Raw genomic sequence first — 21,428 nt, 5'->3', positions numbered from 1 at the left:
CACTATGTTCATTCTTTCATGCTTTCAGTATATACTTAAATGTACTAGAGAAAATCAGATAGTTAGAATTAATTATTTTGCATGTTTTGCTGCACTATGAAATAGTGAAAAAAACCCACAAACTTATTTTTTCTTCTTGGGGGGAAAACTATAAACTATTCTATTAATTTAACATGCATCTTATTTAAAAAAAAAAAACAACTCAGGGTAGCTAGGTGGCTCAGTGGATAGAGCACTGGCCCTGGATTCAGGAGGACCTGAGTTCAAATCCAGTCCTCAGACACTTCACACTTACTAGCTGTGTGACCCTGGACAAGTCACTTAACCCCAATTGCCTCACCAAAAACAAAAAACAAACAAACCAACTGGCTGTACAATTAATTTGATCACACTAATGTCTGACCTTGTAGAAAAGAAAATATGAAATCTACAGTTTCCCTCCAGTATTTAAAAACAAAAAATGTCCTGTTCTTCCAAGTTAGCTAACTCTAACAGTCCCACATTTGCTGAATTTTGATAATTCAGGTGTGAATGTTATTCAGAACCATTGGGGTTTTTTAATAAATATTTTTATTTAAGGTTTTGAGTTCCAAATTCTATCCCTCCTTCCCTTTCTCCCTCTCTTCTCCCCTTCCTGAGGCAGTAAGCAGATATGTTATACATGCACAATTATGTAAAACATTATCATATTAGTCATTTTGTATAAGAAAACTCAAAAAAAAGGGAAAAAATGAAAGAAAGGGGGACAATAGCATGCTTCAGTCTGTGTTCAATCAATATCAGTTCTTTCTTTGGAGGTGAATAGTATCCTTCCTCATTAGTCCTTTGGGATTGTCTTGGATCATTATATTGCGGAGAATACAGAGCCATTGTTGAATGGTGTTTGAGCTAACGGATGTCTGTTGGGCTAACATGCAGCCCCTAAACTGAACATGGTAATTTTTTTCCCCAAATATTTTATTAGACCTTACATCATAGTTCTCCCCTTTGATATCTACTTAGATCATGAAAGTGACCCTGGAATCTCAGAAGACTGTCAAAAGCAAAACAGAGGTTTGGCCTGCTCTGAAGACCTAGGAAGGCTTCAAGAATAAGCAGGATATTGACTACAGGTCTGCTGTCCAAAAGACCAGCCTAACTGAATTTCAGAAGATAGTGTAACACAGTGAAAAGAGTTCTGAGTGTGAAATCAGAGTCCCTGAGTTCAGATCTCAGCTCTGCTGTTTAATAGTGGTATGACCTTGTACAAACCACTTATATTTTCTAGGCTTTAGTCTCCTCATTTGTAAAAGAATCCAACCAGACTAGGAAACCTCTTTCTTCCCTTCCAGTTCTAAATCCATGAGAATGTCAACAAAGAGAAGCTCATCATAAGACTGGCCACAAATGATGAAAAGTTTCTGGTTTTGGCCACAGTAAATTAGTAGACCAGCTACTAAATGACAAAAGGGTGATGATCTAGGGCAAAATATAAACTCTTTTGGTTAACTTTTTTTTTAGTGAGGCAATTGGGGTTAAGTGACTTGTCCAGGGTCACACAGCTAGTAAGTGTCAAGTGTCTGGGGTCAGATTTGAACTCAGGTCCTCCTGAATCCAGGGCCAGTGCTCTATCTACTGTGCCACCTAGCTTCCCCTTGGTTAACTTTTTTTTTTAAGTTAATTAATTAATTAATTAATTTATTTTTGTGGGGGCAATGGGGGTTAAGTGACTTGCCCAGGGTCACTCAGCTATTAAGTGTCAAGTGTCTGAGGCTGGATTTGAACTCAGGTACTCCTGAATCCAGGGCCAGTGCTCTATCCACTGCACCATCTAGCTGCCCCGGTTAACTTTTAAAGACTGTCCCAACTTATCTTTCCGCTCTCATTGGACATTATTCCCTCTCCTGCACTCTGAGATTCAACCGAACTAGTATTGTCTCTCACACATAACACTCCCTTTGCAGGTTTCATGCCACTCATGTCTGGCATGCATTTCTTCCTCGTCTCCATGTCAGAATCCTTCTCTTCCTTCAAAACACAGCTCAAGCACCACCTTCTACATGAAACTATTCCTGAGACCCACAACTGCCAGTGCCCTTCCTCCCAAATTCCCTTGCAATTATTTTTTAATTACTTATATTTATTCTCATCACACTTATTCTGCATATATTTCTGTACTTGTCTTTCTCAATTGAATATAAACTCCTTACAATTAGGATTATTTCATCTTTGTATTTGAATCCCCATAATTCCTGGCACATAGTAGGCATTTTAAAAATGCTAATGGAAAACTTGGCCCCAAAGATGAGTTACACGAAGACACCTCCCCTCATTCCTCTGCATTGGTGGGAGATCTACAGGTATAAACATTCCATATAATGTTAGATTCTTTCAATGCAGTGATTTATTAAGATAATTTCTTTTCTCTTTTTCCTCTCTAAAAAAAAGTCTTTGTTCTAAGACATAGCTTTCTGGGAAGGGTGGAAGAGGAATAGAGAGGAAAGTCAGGCAGTGTAAAAATTATCAATTAAAATTTATTTAAAAGCACAACTGTTTGTTGATTGATTTTTCTTTACAAGGTGCCTTTTTCCATGTTGTCCCCTAGTTTCAGGATTACAGGCCAGTTAATTAAGAAACATATAATGCTCTCCTCTGAGAGTAAACAGTACTTTAACACCCCTCCCCCTCACAGACACCCCATAGTTCCTTCTCTGAAATCAACTCCTTACCCACAACTTTTAAACTTTCCCATTCCCACCTTCCATCAAAACACTACCTGATTTGTGTCCCCTCAGGATGTTGTCCTCTCAAAGTGACTTGAGGCTCCCCATGCCACACACCTTCCAATGGCTACCAGTGCCTTGCCATTTGGCACCTTTGCTTATCTCATCCCTATGTCTGAAATGCCACATAACCCCTTTCCTTGCTCCACACCATGACGCCAGCTCTGCCTATTGATATTCTCCCAATCTTTCAAGGCCCTGCTCAAATGCTTCCTCCTTCATGAAGTTTTCCTAGATGCCCCCAGCTAGAGGTGATCCCTCCTTCCTACAAACTCACCTATAGCTTCTTAGATTTCTGAAATGTGGTTATGTATATGTCAACTTCCCTAAAAGACTTTAAACTCAATCAATTGATAAGCACATATTAAATGCCTACTATATGTCAGGCACTGTGCTAAGCTTCAGGAATACAAAGCAATGTGAAACATTTCCTGCTTAAGGGGTTTATAATCTAACTATGGGAGGTTACATGTGCATATATGAGTAAATAAAATTTGTAGAAAAAAAGAAGATAATCTTGGGGGAAGGGATTAGCAGCTGGGGGGAATCAAGAGAGGCTTCACGTAGAAGATAATATTTGAACTCAGACTTAAAGGAAGCTAGGATTCTAAAGTAAGAGGCTTTAACATCTCAAGTCACTATGTATTTATTTGTTATATATCCTGAATATATTTATCCATGAATAAGTATCTCCTTAGAAAGTGAGCTCTTTGTAGGCAGGGACTGTCTCACATTAGTATTTATATGCCAGGTTTGCTGATTATTTTCCCCAAGTGCTTAGCATGGGGCCCTACACATATTAGGCCCTAATAGATTATTATTTTTTTCCTAATAGATTATGAATGAATGAATGAATGAATGAATGAATGAATGAATGAAGACAACTAGCTCTTGGAAGAAAAACAGCTGCACCAGTATGTTAATGTTACTGATGTGTTCATGGGAGAAGATAATTCTTCCACCATCTCTCCCAGGAAAAATGTATACATATTAGCCATAAATATAACCCAAAGGCGTGATCTTAATGAATGAAAATGTCAGTCCGCATATGAATGGATTGTGATGTAGGGTTAGGCTAGTGGGGAATGAATTCGGAGGCAGTTAGGATCTTATGATACCATTCAAATTACAGCAGGTGGGTAGTCATTTGCTTAATCATCATGGTTATCAAAACTCAAGTCTTCAAAACACCTTCACAACAATCGTATTGCCATTTTGCAAATGAGGAAAATAAGGCTCAAATTAATTAACTTCACCATCCAAAAGTATACAACTATATATATATATGTATATATATGTATATATATGTATATATATATATATATATTAGGGCTGGCATATGAATTACGAAGGATGAAAAATATATGAAATACAAAAATATGAAATATGAAATATGAAACCATGTCCTGACTAGGAGTCCAGTGCTATCCAGTTTCCATACTATACTAATTCATTTCACCATCTACACATTGGGCCTGTCTAGGTTGAGGGCATAATAACTTTCCAGTCAGAAGTCTATAGAGGCCCGGATTAAAGGAGAAGAGTTTTCTCCAGTTTAGGTTTAAAGAGTCATTGATTGTTAAAAATCAAAAAAGACTTTTAGTCTAGTCCAATTTACCAGAGAAGAAATGCAGAAAGAGAATCCAGGGAAGGGAAAAGGGGGCAGTCTGGCCTAGTGGAAAGAGCAATGTGGGTGTTGGGGGCAGCTAGGTGGCGCAGTGGATAGAGTACTGGCCCTGAATTCAGGAGGACCTGAGTTCAGATCCAGCCTCAAACACTTGACACTTACTGGCTGTGTGACCCTGGGCAAGTCACTTAACCCCAATTGCCTCACCAAGAAAAAAAAAATGTGGGTGTTGGACTTGATGGCCTTTAAAGGTCCATCCCAGTTCTAAATCTATGATTGACAAGGCAGATAGAGCACTGGACCTGGAGTCAGGAAGACCTGAATTCAAACCATGCCTTAGATTGCTTGTGAGCTGTGTGATCCTCCACAAATTACTTAACCACTCAGAGGCTCAGTTTCCCCATCTGTAAAATGAGGCTAATAACAGCACCTCCTTTCCAGAGTTGGTGTGAGGATCAAATGGGATGATATTTGTAAAGTGCTTTGCAAACCCCATTATTATTGCCGTTGTGATCTCATGACTCCTAAAAATCTTAGGGTTATTGAAGGCCCTAGTGGTCATTTAGTACAAAAAAGAAATCAAATGCCACCTAATTGCTAGGGCTTAATAGAAAATATAAACATTTTCCAAAAGAACTATTAAGGCACCAGTTTCTGGACTCCAACTGTGATCTCAATATATAGAATTCCCTTTTGAAGAAAGTCCCTCTACCAATGTTGCTATTCGGTTATGTGTGATTTTTCTCCACCCCATTTGGAATTTTCTTGTCAAAGATACTGGAATGGTTTTTAAAGAAGAGGAACTCAGGCAAACAGGGTTAAATGATCTGCCTGAGGTCACACACCTAACAAGTGTCCCGTTTGAACTCTGGATAAGGAGTCTTCCTAATTCCAGGCCCAGCACCCAATCCACTGCCCCTCCCACTACCGAGGCAGACCATCGATTGCTTTGTAATTTATAATCTCAGTGTTGCTTGAGGCACCACAGAGAGTTTAAGTGCCTTACATAGATTACCCAGACTATATGCTCGAGAAACAAGACTTAAATTCAGGCCTCCGTGACCCTGAGGTTAGTTCTCAGTCCACTACCCCAGGCTGCCTCTCAAAAACTATAATTTCTCTGCTGTTACCCTAGCCAGTTCCTTCTAAAAGACTCTCTAAAGCCCAATAGAGAGCTATCTCTCCTTTGTTTTCTGTGGCCAGAAGGGGCAATATTGTCCATGAGGGAGCAGCAGATAACTGAAAACTTTGATTAATTGACAGTCAGTTTAGCCTGTGCCCCCTGGGGCTTTCTGGAGATACCATGCCATTAGAATGTCCCCACTCCCAGGAAAAGGCTTAATGCATGTTATCTCCCAGAAATCCCAGAGGAAGCTGGGACCTCAGAAATTTCAATTAAGAGAACTAAAAGATGAGGGCAAATGTGCTGAATAGTTAAAATTTTGGTAAACAAGTAATCTTTTTGGGGGGTGGGGGGATGGAACTATTGCATAGGAAATTTAAATTTTAGCTCTTCCCAACCTAAATAATTCTAAACTATGGAAGATACTGCATTAAAATGAAAAAAAAATGTTGATGGGGTACAGTAGAGGGCCTAATAGCCACACTACTGGGTTAATTGCAAATAAATACCCTGGGCTTCTTTTTATAGTGCTTTCCATTTTAAACAGCATTACCAAAATCCCTAAATAGATATTTGGAGGAAAAATAGGTGACTGACTGGAAAGGAGTTAGTAAGAGCCAGAAATCTAGCATATGTGGGAGAAAACAGAGAGAAGGAAAAGTGAGAGAGAGAGAAAAAAAACCAGGAGGGAAAATATTGAAACAAGGTGTGGTTTAGGATAAAGCAACAGGCTGAGCAGTGTAAAGGGAGGAGTAAGCAAAAAAGATGAAAGGGACTGGGGGGAGGTTTGGGAAGGGGTAATTGGGGTGGAGGAGGAAGCTGAGAAACAGGGTGTATGTAGCAGGGGCAAAGACCAGTTAAATTAGGGGCAGGAGGGAAGGATGTCAAAAGCAGTAAATAGGCAATGTATTGAAAATGAAAACAAGTTATAGAGGGGCAGGCACAGAAAGATTTAAGAACAAGTACTAAGACTGGTAAGGGTGAGCATGGGGAGGACAAGAAGATTCAGGGGAGAGAAGATAGAACAGAGAAGGGAAAAAAAAACCCACACAAGTAGGGGGTACTTAATTAAAAGGGAAGAGGGTGGAGTATAATGTAATGGGAATGTCTGAAAGACAAGCAGTGGGGGCAGCAGAGGGGACCTGACTATAAAATGGAAGAGCAATGGGTATGGATTTTATGTTTGGAGTGAAGGGAGAGCAGCAGAATTGGGTTGTGATATATAGGAGAAATACAGGAGAAAATAGTGATAAGAGTAAAGGACCAGAGTATGAATGTGAGCAAACCAAGTAGTGGAAGATTTTTTAAGTTCAGAAAAAAAGTAGGAAATAAATTCAAATTTTTAGTATCATCACCACAATTGCTGAAGGTGCAATATGGTGGATAGAGAGTCCTGGTGACAAGATGAACTGTGTTCCAGTCCTGTTTCTGACTCATTCTGGTTGCATGATCCTGGGCAAGTTATTTAACCTCTCGGTGTCTTCAGGAAACTCTAATATTGGAAGTCACAGAGTAGGTGCCCATCTACAATGGTGAAAAGAGTTTTGTTTGTTTTGGTTTTTTTTGTTTGTTTTTAACCAGGAGCTGCCTATCCTTATGAAATCAGTTACTATTTTTTTAAAAATCATATTATTAAAATACTCAAAGGGTCGGTGACTTCATCAAAGTGTTCTCTTGCACCAAATGGATGCAACCAAGGGAAGGAGTTTGCTTGAAGCATCTTGTAACTTTAAAAAGTCACATAATCTCGATGAGCCTCAGTTTCCTCTTCTGTAAAATGAGGGGGTTGGATTAGATGACATCTGATCTTCTTTCCAGATCTAGGGATCTCTAATCTTATAATTTCAAGTTCACACATCTAGTACTTGAGAGGCAGGCTTTGAACTCAAGTCTTCCTAACTCCAAACCCCATTATTATTGCGTTAAAAAACCAACCCCAACCAGAAAGGTTTTTATTTTGTTTTTGTTCTGGGCACAGTCCCAGGCGATTTAACTTTGCACAGTCAAGTGGCTGCTCAGCCAGCAGATCACCTGAGGTCCCCCTGACCTTGGCGGCAATGTTAAGCTTGATATTTTCCTTTGGGTTATCTAGCAATCTTCCCATCTCACAGAAAAACTGGACTAACTTCACCAGTTTAGTTTCTTCGGGAAGACTGGCTCCGTGTCCTCCTTACTTTCTCTTGAAATAGGAACCTTACAAGAGTCTGGAGTAGCGGGGGGTGGGGGTGGGGGGGAGGGAGGGGGGCAGGGGAGGACATTCCCTTTAGAAGCCAAGCTCTCCCACTCAGTATCTCAGGGTAGTGACACCGCTGAGGTCCCCAGCATTGGGGGAGACCGTCTGACCTCAGTTATTCAGTAAGTGGTATGCCTCTGTTCCCACTTTCCCACCAGGGAGAAAACAAAGGGGAGAAAGCAGCCACAACTTGTGTAAAGCCGGAGAGAAGTTTTCATGTTCACCCCCACGCCTCCAGGCAGCACCCCAGGCAGGAGGAAGTTTCGGGATGGCCGGACACTAGAATTGGGGAGTGAAGTTGCATCACAATCGCTAAGCAAACGACCTGGTCCCAGAGCAAGCCGAAGCTTCGCGGCACATTAAACAAATTCGGTCACTGCTTTGGCAACGACTCTTTTCTAGGGGCGAGCGGGAAAGGGGGGAGACGCAGACAGCACTCAGCGTAGAGGTGGAAAGCGCCTGCCGAACAAACAGGTGGTCAGGCGCACCAGACAGCACCTTAGAAGCAGCCAGAGGGGTGGAGCATCTCCATTATCCTTCGATCTAAACCGTCTTAATCCTCCTGGGTCACGTAGCTCTTCCAATCAGAGTTCATATTTTACTGAGTCTGAGTGAAAGTGGATGAATGGGTAAGGGAGGCATGCACCAAGGCTTCAGCTATAGCTACACAGGCACAGACTAGTTATGTCAGTTTATTGGGAAGGAGAGGAACGAGGATGAATTAATTATTCAGTCTTAGTTCAGCCTTACCTCTTCGCAGAGCCCCCAAAGAAACTTCCACCCGCGCACAAAAACCAGGGGACGATCTTAGCCTTTAGATTCGGTGGCAGTTTCTAAAAGGCAGAAAAGCCCCAAAGCGGTTCCATGCCAGCCGAATGCATGCACAGGCGCTGCAGTGGCTTGGAGTAGTTTCCCCTCCCGAGCCCGAGTGAAGGACTATAGCTCAGGGTTTCCAAAGCAATGCTGCAAGCTGAACGCTGGGCTGACTACGGGGCCCGGGCGCCCTCGCACCAATCAGGAGCCTCAGTGCCTCCCACCGCCGGCCAGGGGGCGGGGCTTCTGCCTAAGAAAGAGCCGGGCCAAGCGGGAGAGAGAAGAAGCTAGCAGCTTTCAGATTTGGTGGCCCCCCGCGCTCCCCGCGGCGCATCGAGCCGGCCGCAGGGAGGAGAAAAGGAGCCAGCCTACTCGGTTGACATAGTAACCGCCCCTAACTTTTCACCCGAGCTACTCTTCAGAATGGGGGTTGAGGGGGAAGTTCACTCCAGGCTAAGGCAGCACAGCCAGACTTTCGCTTGGCTTTGCCTGCTTGGCAGCTGGGGAAAAGGAAAGGGTGGGTAGGTTTAAAACCTACTGATTTCCCCGGAGGCCAAGGACCGCGTCTTGTTTGGAGTATTTCACTGATCCAAAGTTAAAAGTCTCCTGAGTCTTCTCTGTGATCGGCGATGGCAAAATATATTGTGTGTAATGCACATGTATACAGAGATACATATACATAACACAAATACAAATGTGTATATGCATATGCACACGTGTACGCATATATACACTTGTATATAATATGTATTTAAAGAATGCATTCATATGTATATGGGTGCTTATTGTGTGTATTACCATGTGTATGTACACATAAATGTATGTGTACAGATATATAGATAAAAATATATCCACCTTTTTATATCTATAAAGGTAGACAGAGACAGATTCGGAATCCAAATGAGAAACACAGACTAAGCAAAATGTTCCCTACTGGAAATCTCTACTGTTCACAATATATTTCATGGTTACACAAATTCCAGTGAATCTAATCAGCAAGCATTTATTATCTACTAAGGGCCAAGTACTGTGCTAGGCATTGAGGAAACACAGACAAAAAAAAAAAAAGATTTAGACCCTACCCTCAAAGAGTTTCATTATGGGGAAGAAAACATTTACCTAAATTTCTTGTGTGTGTGTGTGTGTGTGTGTGTGTGTGTGTGTGTGTGTGTACAAGGTATATTTTGGGGATAGAGGGCAAGAACAGCTGGGGAGGAATCATGTAGAAGGTGTCTGAAAGAAGGTCGAAAATAAAGCATATTACATATAGACTGCACACATATTTAAAACATGTGAGAGTATTCTAAATTATCTAAAAAGTTAAAAATTAATAATAAAATTAAAGAAATAATATGTGTATGCCATGTCTTCAAATACCTAGTTTGGCATATACCTTGAACTTAAAAAAATAATAATAAACTTTTTATTTAAAGTTTTGAGTTCCAAATTTTATCCCTCTTTCCCTTCCTCCCTCCTCCCTGAGGCAGTAAGCAATCAGATATATTATACATGTGCAATTATGTAAAACATTACCATATTAGTCATTTTGTATAAGAAAACTTGAATAAAAGAAAAAAGTGAAAGAAAATGAAAAATAGCATGTTTCAGTCTGTGTTCAATATCAGTTCTTCCTTTGGAAGTAGCTAGTATGCTTGATCGTTAGCCCTTTGGGATTATCTTGGATCATTGTATTGCTGAGAATAGCTATATACATTTAAAAATATTTCCATATGACAATCTCCTGTGTTTTAAACAATTATTGAAATCAATTGTTTACAATTATAACAATTCTTTAGAACCATCACTGATTTGCTAAGTCATTGGGGTTTTTTTCAATGCAAAACCACCACATAGCACACGTCCATTGAAGTCTTGGTGGTGCATAATATGAATACTGAGCATAGCCTCTTAGTGGCTTTGTGGCTCTTTGCCTGTACAGTGGTAGGATTACTGGAATAAGAGTCAAGACAGTTCCATTAGTCTTGTTTATCAACCAGCTGTGTCACCTTAGATAAGTCACATCACCTGTCAATACTCCACTATAAAACAAAAGAAGTTGACTAATGATCTCTAGGGTCCTTTCCATGTCCAATATTAGATGGTGATTATTTCTGGGTGTGATTTCAAGAACTGCTAGTGAATAAGAACAACAACAACAACAAAATCCCAAATACCCATGACTAAAAGATATTGATCTCTCTTTTCTCCCCTGCCTCATTAGTTTGTTAGGCAGGACTCAAAGAGACTGTTTGAACACAGAAAGACCTCAAAGATCTTTTAATACAGGAGTTTTTGTTTGTTTATTTTAATTTTTTTTTTCGGGGCAATGAGGGTTGAGTGACTTGCCCAGGGTCACACAGCTGGTAAGTGTCAAATGTCTGAGGCTGGATTTGAACTCAGGTCCTCCTGAATCCAGGGTCCATGCTTTATCCACTGTGCCACCTAGCTGCTCCAGATCCAGGAGTTCTTAACCTTTATGCCTACATCCTCCCCATTGCTGGAATCTACAGATTCTCTCCTCAGAGTGTTTTAAAGTATAAATAATAAGACAAAATGTAGGAAATGCTAGATTTCAGTCTGTTAGTGAAAATAAGGATATGTATATATATATATATATATACATATATATATATATATATATGAACTTGGATGGGAAATATATATATATAATTTCCCATCCAAGTTCATAGACTCCTTAAAATCTATCAACAGATCCTTTTGAGGGTCAATGGACCCTAGGTTAAGAACCAACCAATCTAGTCTAACTCTTTAATTTCACAGATAAAGCTACAACGTTGCTAACAAATTTAGGACAGGCAATGTTGCCCCGCCCCCCCCCCCCGGAAAAATAATACAATGTAATTCAATACAGATAACATTTGTGAAGCACTTACCTGTGCTCAGAGTGCTGTGCTAGAGAGGATACAAAGTTTAGGATAATTCTTGCCCTCTTTGAATTTAGTAAGAAAAAAACACATATGGCTACAATAGAGAATACATACTGGTCTTACTGAGTTTAAAAAAAGGTACACGGGGGCAGCTAGGTGGTGTAGTGGATAAAGCACCGGCCGTAGATTCAGGAGTACCATGAGTTCAAATCCAGCCTCAGACACTTGACACTTACTAGCTGTGTGACCCTAGGCAAGTCAGTTAACCCTCATTGCCCAGCAAAAAAAAAAAAAAAGGTACATGAGGGCTTAATGGAAAAGACATTTCTAACTCTTAACATTCCAGGAAGGCTTCATGGAAATAGTGTCTTTTAAATATTAATTTTAAGGATAGATTTAAGACTAGGCAAAGGGAGGGAGGAAAGGAATTTCAGAAATAGGGAATAAATAGCCTGAAGGAGGGGATGGAGGTGTAAGAATGCAGGCATACATTGTGTTTGGGAAGATTTGGAGGAGGGGGAGGGCAAAGAACAGTTCGGTTTGGCTAGAGAATATATTTGATGGAGATGAGTATTCATATTCATATCCATACCTCTGGAAAAGTAGGATGACACTAGATTTTAGAAAGCCTTGAATACCAGGCAAAGAAGTTTGAACTTTACTAAGTCTGTTTGTTGTTTGTCCTTCGTTCTGGAAGAGGACCATGACATTGGGGTGATGTCATGATGTAGTGAATTGGATTTAAGTGAGGGAGGGCTGTGCAAGGTCACCAACTTCACTCATTCCTCCAGAGCCATTCCGGTCCAGCAGCAATATTTATCAGGAGGACTGAAAATGGCCTCAGGTTTTGGGTTTTTTTTAAAGCTATCAGGGTTGAGTGACTTGCCTAGGGTCACACAGCTAGTAAGTGTCTGAGGTGAGATTTGAACTCAGGTCCTACAGACTCTAAGGTTGGTGCTCTATCTATTGCACCACCTAGCTGCCCCACTTTACTAAGTAGGCAGAGATAACTGAGCAGAGAACAGATATAGCCAGATCTGTGTATGAAAGAATTATTCTGGTAGAAATATAAAGGAGGAATTGGATTGAGGAAAGAGTAGACAGGAATGCCTTTTAGAAAGCTATTGGAAGGGGCAGCTAGGTAGAGCAGTGGATAAAACACCGGCCCTGGATTCAGGAGGACCTGAGTTCAAATCCGGCCTCAGACACTTGACACTTACTAGCTGTGTGACCCTGGGCACGTCACTTAACCCTCATAGCCCTGCCCCCTAAGTCAAGCAAATCTATACAATGCTCACTGCACTACCTAGTTGCCCCCTAGTATGACTTCCTTAAGGACTGCATCCACAGAAATCAAAGTTAAAATAGTATCTACATGCATAAGGGATTCAAATTCTGCCTCAAAATTTTACTGTGTGATAAATTCAGCTCAATACAATATGTATTTAATAAATGCCTACTACGTGTGACTTAAAAACGAAAATGTCGAATTATTACATCCAGGCAGTCATTTCCCCCCCTATTCTTTTCTTTACCCACTAAATCACTCAGTGGGTAGTTGCACACTTAGAAGAAATAGAAGTGAGCAAGGAATTGTCTCTGCTCTTACAGAGTAACATAAGGGGAGATAGTATAGAGATAAATGTGATAAGTTCAATTAAAAGGGAAAGAGTACATAGTTCAAAGGCAAGAGAGATGACTTGAAAATAGGGGAGATACAGGAAAACTTTATGAGAGTAGTCGAATTTAAGTTGGGGATTGCAAAATAGGCGGGATTTTTCTTTTTAACTTATTATTTTTTTTTATTTTAAAATTTTGAATTCCAAATTTTCTTCCTCCCACCAAACCTTTCCCCATGCATTGAGAAGGCAAATGATATGACATCAATTATACATGTGAAATCATGTAAAATATAGTTCTATATTAGCCACATTGCAAAGCAAGCAGGAAAATTAAAGTAGAAAAAAAATCATACTTCAATTTACACTCAGAGTTCAATCAATTCTCTCTCTGGAAGTAGATAACATTTTCCATCATGGATCTTTTGGAATTGCCTTAGATCATGATCTTAATCAAAGTACTTAAATCTTTCACAGTGGATGTTGCTACAGTATGCAATGTTCTCCTGGTTCTACTCACTTCACTTCACATTAATATTTATGTCTTCCCAGGTTTTTCTGAAATGATCCTGTTTGTCATTTCTTACAGCACAATAATATTACATCGCAATCATACACCACAACTTGTTTAGCCATTCCCCAATTGATAAGCATCCCTTCAATTTCCAATTCTTTGACAATTAGGTGGGATTTTAACAAGTAGAAGAGAAAGTATTCAGGCAAAGGGAGTTTTGACCAAAGATCCCAAAGCAAAAAAGTATCAAGTGTGTCTAGTAAAGTCTATGAGAAGCTTTGTTAGAATAATATTTTTAAATGCATAAAATAAAATACATAGGATTCCAAAGAATGCCAATTATATTGAAAGAAAATTATCAAAATATTTGGGAAAAAAGTTCACTGACCCAAGGTTAAGAACCTCTGGTCTAGGCCTAGGCAAAAAAGTGGGGGAAAGGAATGAGAAACTGAACTAGGCTAATGGCAGTTGGACTAGAAGATTGCCCATACTAGGTGTAAACTGAAGAATTGGGTAAACCACTAATGGTAGCTTAAAAAGCCCTTCGCTCACAACAACTCCTGAGGTAGATACACAAGTAATACTATGGCCATTTTCTAAATGAGGACTTAAGTGACTTGCCCATGATAACACAGCTCACTTTTGATTCCAAGTCCTGGGCTTTTTCAAAGGCTAGGCCTCCTCTCAAAAGAAAATTCAGCTGCCAACTCTGCTGTGTAACTTTGGACAAATTATTTAACCTCATTCTCTCACCTGTAAAACTGCTTCGAATGGCCGTTGGGAGAATTAAATGAGGAGCCCTTTTAAAATCATATAGGTTATAATCCTTAATGTGTTCAGCAAGCAAAGGCCCAGAACAGCCTTTGCAGAATCACTAATGAGCTGCTTTTCTACCATGGTACCCCAAGAAGACACAGAACTTCCTAAGGTATGCACAATGGTCCATAGGTTAGGTGACTGTAGGTTACCTGAGCACTTAGCAATTATTTTCACATTATTATTTATATCCATGTTACCTCAATCTCTGGATAGATTAAAGATTCCCTAGAGGGATAAAGTAAGAGAAGGGTAAGATTGGCTAAAACTCCAGGCACAGGTTCCCAGGCCAATGAATCTGACTGCCCTTGGGGCAAAAAGAACCTGGCATTTAAAAGAGGAATCACATTTATGCTAGCTACAAGGTTCAAAGGACAGTGAGATGAGAGAATTCTCTTTGGAAACTGCCCCTATCCCTAGCCCTCTGCTCTGAGAAATGGTTCCTGAACCATCTTTTCTTTTGGTTATTAGTCATATTCAACTCTTCATGACCCCATTTAGGGTTTTCTTGGCAAAGATCCTGGAGTAGTTTGCCACTGCCTTCTCCAGCTCATTTTACAGATGAGGAAAAAGAGACAAACAGTTTTAAGTGACTTGCCCAGGGTCACACAGCTAGTAACCATCTGGGGCCAGATTTTAACTTAGGAAGATGAGTTTTCCTGACTCCAGGCCCCGTACTCTATATTGGCACTGTGCCACCTAGCTGCCCTGTGCCACTTATAGCTATTTCTAAACAGATTTAGCTTTTTTTTAATAACAAAATTTACATGATTGTTACCTTGTTAGGATGGGAAGGGCATAGGTATCTATCTGTGAGATGGAAACAAGTCCAATTCTCTGACCAATCTATACAAATCTATAAAGTACCTGTTAACAAAAAATTATTTTTAATTTTTTTCCAATTACATGTAAAGATATTTTTTCCATTCCAAATTTTTCTCCCACCCTCCCTTCCCTTCCCCCGCCTGAGGCCCGCAAGCAATTTGCTATAGGTTATACATTACAATCATGTTAAACATATTTCTACATTAGTCATGTTGTAAGAGAAGAATCAGAACAAAAAGAAAAAAAACACAAGAAAGAATAAACAAAAACAATAACAAAAAAGCAACAACAATAGTGAAAATAGTATGCTTTGATCTGCATTCAGATTCCACAGTTCTTTTTCTGCATGTGGAGGGCATTTTCCACCATAAGTCTTTTGGCATTATCTTGTATCACTAAGAAGAGTTAAGTCTATCACAGTTGATCATCCCACAATGTTGTTGATATTGTGTACAATGTTCTCTTGGTTCTGCTCATTTCACTCAACATCAGTTCATGTAAGTCTTTCCAGGTTTTTCTGAAATCCAGTAAAGATCTTTTCTTACTCTTTGTTACAATTGATTAGCACTGCCCATTGTTGTTCCTTTTCCAAAACTGTGCCATAGAGGAGGCTGATCAACAGTCATATCACCTGGAACTTGGACATCACTTAACAGCCATTTCCAAACTGTTACCTGTATTCCATCCATCCTACTCATGTCTTTCCCATCAGAACTTGGATTCTGGCACAGGACCTTGGGCTCTGATAGGGAAGTTGTTACCTTATTTTGCTCAGAATCAGACCACCTTACCATTTCCTAGGTATTTACAAATTACACCACCAAGATGGCATACTATACCCATACTCCCTAGCCCCATTTTAAACTCCCCTTTATGTGTTATCTTCCATTAATGGAATGGTAAATTCTTGAGTTTAAAGGACCTTCTTGTTTGTTGTATCTGTATTCTCAATGCTTAGCACAGAGCTTGGTACACAGTAATCACTTAATACATGCTTTTTCTGTTCATTTATTTATTCATTCATTTCATCTAATCTCAGATGCCAAACAGAGTTGGGCTTGGTTAATACTTGGATGGGAATATCTGGTTCTATAGGCTTAAGAGGCAGCATGATACAGTGAAAAAGAATACTGAATTTGAAGTCAGAATATATGGGTTCAAATCCTAACTCCAACACTTAGTAGCTTGGGCAAGCCACTTAAACTCAATGAGTTTCATTTCCTCATCTTTAAAATGAGGGGTTTGGAGGAGCTGGAATAATATATTTGAGGAACAGCAAGGAGGCTAGTGTCACTAGAATGCAAAATGCATTGTGGGGAATAGACTAGAAAAGTAGGAGGGAGCCAGGGTGTGAAGGGCTTTGAATGCCAGATTTTATATTGGATCCTAGAGGTAATAGGGATTCACTGAAGTTTATAAAATGGGGAAGAGGAGGGTGACATGGTCAGATCTGCATTTCAGGAAGACTAATTTGACAACTGAGTAAAGAATGAAGTGGAGTAGGGAGACACTTGAGGCAGGGAGACCAACCAACTGGCTATTGCAACAGGTGTGAGGTGATAAGATCCTACAGCAGAGTTGGAGGGGAGAGGGAGTGTAGATGAGAGATGAAACCATCAAGAGAACAGCAGAAGGAAATGAGTAGAACCAGGAAAACATTGTATACAGTAACAGCAATACTGTTTTAAGAACAACTTTGAGTGACTAAGTCATTTTGACTACTATAAATACTGAAATTAACTATAAAGGACATATGAAGAAAAATGCTATTTACATCCAGAGAAAGAACTGATAAATAGAAATACATGGAATGGTTTTACATGTGTGTGTGTGATGGTAACCATCTGCAAGGGGGGATAGGAGGAATAAAAAAGGGTAAAAGGGGCAGCTAGGTGGCACAGTAGATAAAGCACCGGCCCTGGATTCAGGAGGACCTCATTTGACCTCAGACACCTGACACTTACTAGCTGTGTGAGCCTGGGCAGGTCACTTAACCCTCATTGCCCCACCAAAAAAAAAAAAAAGAAAGAAAAAAAAAGAGAAAGTTATATAACTATTTTGTATTTAAAAGGAATAGCTAGTTATGTTCAAGAGATTTGCAGTTTTATGTGCAGTCATCTGTTTTTATTATTCTACTATGTTATGGAAATGCTTGTTTTATTTCACAAATTAAAAAATTAATACAAAATTAAAAGAGAGAGACAGAGAAAACAGCAGACCTGTCTGTTTTTATAGTGATTTATTCTCCCTGGCAAGAGTAGAAGAACCTGGACTTTATCACCTCCTTGCCAGATGTATCATATGAAAAGTGAAGATCATAACAGTATGCTACTAAAAAACAAGAAGCAATACAGAGTCAGTATTGTTAGCCTATGTAATCTCAGGTCCATGGATGAGATCCCCTATTGAGGCTCAGAGGGAAAAAGTTACTTATTCAAGGACATATAGGTAATAAACAACTGACCCAGAACTCAAATCCAGATCTGTCAACTCCAAAATCAGCTCTCTTTTTGCTGCACTATCCTGATTGCTTTTCCACAAACTGAACTTTAAAAAGATACCACAACACACACACACACACACACACACACACACACATCCCCAAACTCACATTCCTTTCCTTTCCTTCATTAAGCATGTGCTAGAATACCACCCTTTTACTCAATAGGTCCTTGCCCTAGTCTAAGCATTTTTATTCATTGCTTCCCTTCAGCAGCCACTAATACAAAGTGAACTTCACCATCTATTTGAAAGGAAATGGGGACAGCTAGGTAGCACAGTGGAGAGAACATGCCCGAGTTCAAATCTGTCCCCAGACACTAGCTCTGTGACCCTGAGCAAGTCACTTCACCCCGTTTGCCTCAGTTTCCCCATCTGTAAAATGACCTGGAGAAACAAATGACAAACCATTCTGGTATCTTTGCCAAGAAAACCCCAAATGGGGTTAAGAAGAGTCAAATACAACTGAACAACAACAAAGGAATTGGAAGAGACTTCAAAGACCATCTAAATCTAACCCTATTATTTTACAGAGGAGGAAACAGAGGCTTAGGGAGGTAATGTGATCTGTCAAAGGTCACACAGGTAGAAGCAGCAGAGATGGGATTTGTTACCTTTTATGAAGTCTTTCCTCATCCTATGATTTGCTAGTATATTTCTTGGCCAATAGGGCAGCTAGTGGGGCCATAGTGTACAGAGCACTCTGCCTGGAGTCAAGAAGCCTCATCTCCCTGAGTTCCAACACTTAGCTTCAGACACTTAGTATCTGTGTGACCCTGGACAAGTCACTTAACCCTATTTGCATCAGTTTCCTCATCTGTAAAATGTGCTGGAGAAGGAAATGGCAAACCACTTCAGTATCTTTGCTAAGAAGTCACAAAGAGTCAGAGACAACTGAACAATAACAACTCTTTTTATTCATTTTGCTTTATAAATTTATTTCCCCCTTCTCCTCTTCCTGTTCCTCCTCCTCCTTCCATTCTTCTTATACTGTACCCCCTAATACTCTTCAATGCAGTGACACTGGCCTTCTTGCTATTCCATAAACAAAATACTGTATCTCTCGACTCCAGGCATTTTCTCTGGCTATCCCCCATGACTGGAATTTTCTGCTTCCTGGTCTCTACCTACAGGCTTTCTTGGCTTCCTTTAAGTCTTAACTAAAATCCCTTTTTCTACAGTACACTTTTTCCAGATTCTTAATTCCAGTGCTTTCTCCCTTTTATTTATTTCCTATTTATCCTGTACATAACTTGTTTTTGTTTGTCTGGGTTTTTTTGGGGGGGGGGGTCAGGGCAATGGGGGTTAAGTGACTTGCCCAGGGTCACACAGCTAGTATGTGTCAAATGTCTGAGGCTGGATTTGAACTCAGGTACTCCTGAATCCAGGGCTGGTGCTTTATCCACTGCACCACCTAGCTGCCCCATACCTTGTTTTTACAATTTGTTTGTTGTGTCTCCCGTTAGATTGGAAGCTCTTTGAGGGGAAGGACTGTCTTTTACTCTTTTTGTATTCTTTGCTCTTAGCACAGTGCCTGGCACATAGTAAATGCTTAATAAATATTTATTGACTGACTGGTTTCCTCTCCTAATAAATAGACCAGTCCAGTAAAGCAATACCGGACCTCTTTGAAATAATAGAGTTCTGTCTTAACCTGAATAAATGACTGGCTCACACTAGTAAGTTGGATGGACTTGGCTTTCAGTTCTGACCATATTTAATCATTTTGAAGCTTTAGTTAATCCATTCATCCTGTTTCCCTATCTCTGCAGAAGCTCTTGCTGACTTTAAAGGTGAAAGGAAACAACTAGGAGAGAAAGAGATGATTAATTATTTACTTTCAAGTGGCTGTCTACTGATGGAGAACATGTTTGGTTATATGTACTACAAACAATCAGATGGTAGTGCCACTTAAAACAGAGGTTTCAAGCTTCAAAGCCCTTTACAAACTGGACCATTCACTAATTGATCCACCAAATAAATCTGTAGGACTAAGTATAGTTCACTCACCTTGAAAATGCCACAAGAATGAACTCCTAGAAGAAGTTGAGATATCATCATTTTAGGTTCAAGGAAAGCAGGGAGCAAGGGTACTCTTTACCAAAGCTACAGCAAGATTTGGAGTGGTCTGGAGAAAAGAACTTGGCAACTCATCTGATTCATTGCATGGTTTCAGATTTACAAAATGTCCTCTATTCAGACCTCAGAATTAATGATAGTTACAGACAGTAAGCCGAAATTAACAGTCACCAATCACTTCCCTAGGTTCTCAGTCTTCACACTTTATGATTGTTTTTTTCTCCAATAAAGATCTCAAGAAAGCAGGAATTTTTCCTACGTGGCTTAAAGATTATATAGAATTTTAACTACCAAAATGGAAAAAAAGCACATGCTCTAGCATTTTGCCCTCTCTGTTAGTTGCATCTTATTTTTTTGTTTGTTTGTTTTTGTTTTTGCATAGGGCAATGAGGGTTGAGTGACTTGCACAGGGTCACACAGCTACTAAGTGTCAAATGTCTGATGTCGGATTTGAACTAAGGTACCCCTGAATCCAGGGCTGGTGCTCTATCCACTGCACCACCTAGTTGCCCCCATCTTATTCTTTTTTAACTAATGTTACCCTGTTGGAGCTGACACAGGATGCCTTTTTCTCCTGAAAATTTTTCCATAAAACATATATCTTATTTAGCATGCATTCTAAGAAATGTATATAACTGTTAATGTCTTCAGTTTTTTTCTCCCCATCTATCTTTTTTGTTTGTTTGTTTGTTTTGTGAGGCAATTAATTGGGGTTAAGTGACTTGCCCAGGGTCACATAGCTAGTAAGTGTTAAGCGTCTGAGGTTGGATTTGAACTCAGGTCCTCCTGAATCCAGGGCCAGTGCTCTATCCACTGTGCCACCTAGCTGCCCCCCATCTATCTTAACATAATATTTGATATTGTATTTGTTATACATCTATGTTTATCTAGAACGGGCTGGAACAATAGAAAGGTAGCTTGTCAGGGATTAGATATACAGCACATTTATAATAGAGCTTTCAAAAATGAATGGCATCATGGGATTTGTAGTTCAAAAAGATAAAAATTATCTCTTAACCCTGAGAACAATTTGAGACTGTGAAGATTTTTGAGCCAGAAGGTAGAATTTAGTCAAGATCCAGAGTTCTCAAAGAAAAACACAAAGGATTTGAGAGATAGGCTGAAAGAAAGGGGTGAAAGAATCAGTGGCACAAGTGCAAAATGGGAAAGAAAATGTAGGGCTGAGCTGTGGCAGAAAAGGGAGAAATATAAGGGCCAACATCCCCTATAGGAATCTCAAAAAAAGAGAGAAGCTGAAGTTATTACCAGTTGTACCCAGTGTTTCAAGGATTAAGAAAAAGTACAAGAAAATGTTTTCCTCCCAACTTCCTTTCGTTTAAGAGACATTGTTGGGGGCAGCTAGGTGGTGCAGTGGATAAAGCACTGGCCCTGGATTCAGGAGTACCTGAGTTCAAAGCCAACCTCAGACACTTGACACTTACTAGCTGTGTGATCCCGTGCAAATCACTTAACCCTCATTGCCCTGCCAAAACAACAACAACAACAACAAAAACAAAATCAAAAACCCCAAACTAAGAAACTAACAAAAAAGAGACATTGTAACATATTCTATTCATTTTTATCCTACCATTTTTGGTAACCTAATTTTTTACTTTAACCATAAAAAATC

General features: G+C 39.8%; 1 protein-coding gene across 2 annotated transcripts in view; it reads right to left on the bottom strand.

Moving 5' to 3' along the window:
• SPATA13 (spermatogenesis associated 13) overlaps positions 1-8,681 on the bottom strand; it is a 153,197-nt gene extending 144,516 nt beyond the window's left edge. For both annotated transcript variants that reach the window (XM_043994976.1, XM_043994978.1), the window contains exon 1: positions 8,496-8,681. The gene's annotated coding sequence lies outside the window, so the exon portion shown is untranslated. The remainder of the gene's footprint in view (positions 1-8,495) is intronic.
• Between the last annotated feature and the right edge of the window lie 12,747 nt (positions 8,682-21,428).

Source organism: Dromiciops gliroides, chromosome 3, assembly GCF_019393635.1.
Source record: "Dromiciops gliroides isolate mDroGli1 chromosome 3, mDroGli1.pri, whole genome shotgun sequence".
Lineage (NCBI taxonomy): Eukaryota > Metazoa > Chordata > Mammalia > Microbiotheria > Microbiotheriidae > Dromiciops > Dromiciops gliroides.
Note: the sequence above shows the minus strand (reverse complement) of the source record. Positions and strands in the feature narration are given on the sequence as shown.